This window comes from Convolutriloba macropyga, unplaced genomic scaffold (genome assembly GCF_964194025.1).
Source record: "Convolutriloba macropyga unplaced genomic scaffold, txConMacr16.3 SCAFFOLD_1863, whole genome shotgun sequence".
In the NCBI taxonomy this organism is placed as follows: domain Eukaryota; kingdom Metazoa; phylum Xenacoelomorpha; order Acoela; family Convolutidae; genus Convolutriloba; species Convolutriloba macropyga.
In genome coordinates, this window is record NW_027450573.1 from 29827 (window position 1) to 35000 (window position 5174).

Sequence of the window (5174 nt, forward strand, 5' to 3'; positions counted from 1 at the left end):
AGAGGCCATGTCTGTAGTGCGCATGACGCTCTGTCGCTAGAGATTGCTTGGCAACCAATCTCGAATTATGTATCGAGCTCAAAAACTACTTGTGTGGATACATAGTTCAGCAGTCATGGCAAGGGACTGCTTAAAGGGAGACTAGTTAGCAAAAGCAGCCTAGCAGAACTGCAGCTATCTAGATCTCAGAAGCTGGGTTATAGAAGCCCAGCTATAGACTTGTGAATGAGAAAGGCCTAAAAAGGTCCACAAGTCGCGTGGTTAGAACCGACACGCAAAAATCCCAGCGAGTGACAGAGCGTTGCGCTGTTCAGTGGGAAAGAGTTGAGCTACTCGGGGCGCCCACTGAACTTGCTCCGAGCCAAAGGCTCGAAAAAACACAGCTTAGCCTCAGATCCTTTACATAGAAGGCTAGCTAAAATAAACTTACCTTGGACGAGGGTAAAGTTTAGTCAGTTCTTAGGGGAGAGTAATCCACAGCTTCTCGCCCTCTGAACATTCTCCCAGATATGTAGGTCTGGGAGAGTCTCCTCCTGTTCTTCGGAATCTGGAGGTAGACAAAGACAGTACGATACGATCTTGCATCGGGATGACTAACCGATAATGATCATAATCTGACAATTTTTCCGGCTTGAGGCACCGGAGTCAGATTAAAGACACATACTGAACTAAAGGCGTATGTGCAAAGCTTGTCGGAGTGTAGAGAGTCAAGCTGAGTTGACTCGTCACGTGGTGATGACAACAGCCATGTGCAAAACACTCACAACTTTATCGTCTATGTGGAAAAGGTTGCTAACAGCGCTCTCTATGAGAGGCCCTCGCATATAACTATACGAGGAAAAGGCGATAGAGTTGTTTGAATGTGAGGCAGGTTCATCGACAAGCTAAGTTGATCACATTCTTGTTGTGGCATCCTACTAGAATTGGTCACGGTCTGCACCAACTCTCCCCAAGTTGGCCAGACTTAAAACTAGAAATAAGGTTTGCAGCTATGTGAACCTAGAAACTGTAAAGGAGTTGAAAGAACTTAAAGGAATTGAAAGAGGCCTTGAGGTATATCCTCTTGGTAAAGACCCACAAAAGCTCACAAAAGTGGCTTCGAAGGGCAAAACTGGTTCATCCAAAACAATTGGAGAGCTTAAAGCAGAACCAATTCGAATGAAACACTATTGGTGAAACTTCATCATGAGAACGTCACAAGCTGATCACGCTCTATGATATGACTAGTATTATGTTGCTTCTAGTAGGCTAAGCGCAAGCCGAAACATCAACATGTGAAAGTCGTAGAATTTTGCAATCAAACTGTGGCTAGTACTGTGATGTTACTAGTAACCTGGTGTTCCGTCATATGGCCAAGAGAGCATTTGAAGGCGAAACTTCTGCATGGGAAAGCTGCATCATGATCAAAATTTTATATCGAGTATTATGTTGACGTTAGTAGGCCTTGGCCGAAAACGCAGCATGTGAAAGGTATAGATAAAAGTTATTGTTGCAGTCAGTACTGTGTAGTTACTAGTAGCTGGATTTAAGCTCAAAATGAGACACTGTTGGTGAAACTTCATCATGAGAATGTCACAAGCTGATCAAGCTCTATGATATGACTAGTATTATGTTGCTTCTAGTAGGCTAAGCGCAAGCCGAAACATCAACATGTGAAAGTCGTAGAATTTTGCGATCAAATTGTGGCTAGTACTGTGATGTTACTAGTAACCTTGTGTTACGTCATATGGCCAAGAGAGCATTTGAAGGCGAAACTTCTGCATGGGGAAGCTGCATCATGAACAAAAGTTTATATCGAGTATTATGTTGACATTAGTAGGCCCTGGCCGAAAGCGCAGCATGTGAAAGGTATAGATAAAAGTTATCGTTGCAGTCAGTACTGTGTAGTTACTAGTAGCTGGATTTAAGCTCGAAATGAGACACTGTTGGTGAAACTTCATCATGAGAACGTCACAAGCTGATCACGCTCCATGATATGACTAGTATTATGTTGCTTCTAGTAGGCTAAGCGCAAGCCGAAACATCAACATGTGAAAGTCGTAGAATTTTGCGATCAAATTGTGGCTAGTACTGTGATGTTACTAGTAACCTTGTGTTACGTCATATGGCCAAGAGAGCATTTGAAGGCGAAACTTCTGCATGGGGAAGCTGCATCATGAACAAAAGTTTATATCGAGTATTATGTTGACGTTAGTAGGCCCTGGCCGAAAGCGCAGCATGTGAAAGGTATAGATAAAAGTTAGCGTTGCAGTCAGTACTGTGTAGTTACTAGTAGCTGGATTTAAGCTCGAAATGAGACACTGTTGGTGAAACTTCATCATGAGAACGTCACAAGCTGATCACGCTCTATGATATGACTAGTATTATGTTGCTTCTAGTAGGCTAAGCGCAAGCCGAAACATCAACATGTGAAAGTCGTAGAATTTTGCAATCAAACTGTGGCTAGTACTGTGATGTTACTAGTAACCTTTTCTTACGTCATATGGCCAAGAGAGCATTTGAAGGCGAAACTTCTGCATGGGGAAGCTGCATCATGAACAAAAGTTTATATCGAGTATTATGTTGACGTTAGTAGGCCCTGGCCGAAAGCGCAGCATGTGAAAGGTATAGATAAAAGTTATCGTTGCAGTCAGTACTGTGTAGTTACTAGTAGCTGGATTTAAGCTCGAAGTGAGACACTGTTGGTGAAACTTCATCATGAGAACGTCACAAGCTGATCACGCTCTATGATATGACTAGTATTATGTTGCTTATAGTAGGCTAAGCGCAAGCCGAAACATCAACATGTGAAAGTCGTAGAATTTTGCGATCAAATTGTGGCCTAGTACTGTGATGTTACTAGTAACCTTGTGTTACGTCATATGGCCAAGAGAGCATTTGAAGGCGAAACTTCTGCATGGGGAAGCTGCATCATGAACAAAAGTTTATATCGAGTATTATGTTGACGTTAGTAGGCCCTGGCCGAAAGCGCAGCATGTGAAAGGTATAGATAAAAGTTAGCGTTGCAGTCAGTACTGTGTAGTTACTAGTAGCTGGATTTAAGCTCGAAATGAGACACTGTTGGTGAAACTTCATCATGAGAACGTCACAAGCTGATCACGCTCTATGATATGACTAGTATTATGTTGCTTCTAGTAGGCTAAGCGCAAGCCGAAACATCAACATGTGAAAGTCGTAGAATTTTGCAATCAAACTGTGGCTAGTACTGTGATGTTACTAGTAACCTTTTCTTACGTCATATGGCCAAGAGAGCATTTGAAGGCGAAACTTCTGCATGGGGAAGCTGCATCATGAACAAAAGTTTATATCGAGTATTATGTTGACGTTAGTAGGCCCTGGCCGAAAGCGCAGCATGTGAAAGGTATAGATAAAAGTTATCGTTGCAGTCAGTACTGTGTAGTTACTAGTAGCTGGATTTAAGCTCGAAGTGAGACACTGTTGGTGAAACTTCATCATGAGAACGTCACAAGCTGATCACGCTCTATGATATGACTAGTATTATGTTGCTTATAGTAGGCTAAGCGCAAGCCGAAACATCAACATGTGAAAGTCGTAGAATTTTGCGATCAAACTGTGGCTAGTACTTTGATGATGCTTGTAGCCAACCGAATTGGTTGAAAAGCCCAATAAGTAAGCTAACTTGGGAGAGCTTGTTGGAAACCAAATGCTACTAGATTGGTCCAAATACATCCTTCAACAGGGGATCACTTGGCTCGCTTTACGAAGAGGAGCACAGCTATATGTGTTAATTCGGTATGAATCGCAAGATTTGTTTACCGACCTCTCTAACGCAAAAGGCGGTCTCGGCTTCGGCTGTTGACTGCGTCCGATTCAGGGTTATATAACTCTCGATTGAACACATTGATGTTCTATTGTTGGTGCTTCCAATAAAATTGGAACACTTAAAGCAGAACCGATTCAAATAATAGCATTCTGATCAATGATTGCATTCCTTGATCAAGAACTGCTGGAGTCATTGTGATGGCGAATTTTCTTCATAAGAAAATTGCAAAGAGACGGAACTTAATGAGACTAGTATTATGTTGTTTCTAGTAAGCGGAAGCTGAAACAGCAACATGTGAAAATCAAGTTTTGTTCAATGATCTCGAGGCGATAAGTACTATGAAGCAACTAGTAGCCTAAGCATGACTCAGATTTGAGACAGTCAAAAAGACTGGCGAAACTTCTTCACATGAAAGTTACATAGAGAACTACAAATGTATACAGCGAGTATTATGTTGTTTCTAGTAGGCGAAAGCTGAAACATCAACATGTGAAAGTTGTCTGCAAACTGTAGAACGATATGTGATTAGTACTGTGCTGTTACTAGTAGCCAGTCTGACTGTAGAAGCCAAGACAAAGGGAAACTAATGCATCTGAAAAGGACAAGTTATGGAAAGGTATGCACGATAAGTATTATGTTGTTTCTAGTAAGCGGCAGCTGAAACATCAACATGTGAACGTCGTTGTGTACAGTAACCTAGAACTATATAGTCCTTAGTAACGTGCATTTACTAGTACCTGTAATTGGTATTCAGACTCAGGCAGTTTGGAATAGTTTGGCAAAGATGCACCAGAGAAAACTGGGATTTGATACAGAAATTGTTGAATACAAGTATTATGCTGCTTCTAGTAGGTTGAATCCGAAACATCAGCATGTGAAAATTGAAAACATTTCTGGTTCGAATTGTCACAAGTATTTGGTGATCTGAGTAGCCAAACTCACTACAACGCCAATTGAAGGCAAAAATTCTCAACGGGAAAAGCTATTCTCATTGAATGAGCTAACAAGACGAGTATTATGTTGCTTCTAGTAGGCGAAAGCCAAAACATCAACATGTGAAAGTCTTGCTGAACAAATTTAATGTTGTTGAGCTCAGTACCGTGTGAATTAGTAGCCATAATTGGCGAGCGAAAATTGAACTGGCGAAACTTCGTCTTTGGAAAATTGCAGATGCCGAGCACTTATTTTGCAACGAGTATTATGTTGACTGTAGTAAGCGAAAGCCGAAACAGCAACATGTGAAAGCTGTTGAAATTTGTGGTCATTTTGCAATAAGTACAAGGAGTGTAACTAGTAGCCAGGTCAAAATTTGGGATAAGAATGAGCAAAAATTCTGCATGAGAACAGTTGAAATTATGAAACTAAATACAAAGACTAGTATTATGTTGTT

General features: G+C 41.2%; 1 pseudogene; it reads left to right on the top strand.

Annotated features, from left to right (window-relative positions):
• The first annotated feature begins 3688 nt into the window (after nt 1–3688).
• Nucleotides 3689–3840, top strand: LOC142355998 (5.8S ribosomal RNA; annotated as a pseudogene).
• Nucleotides 3841–5174: the final 1334 nt, after the last annotated feature.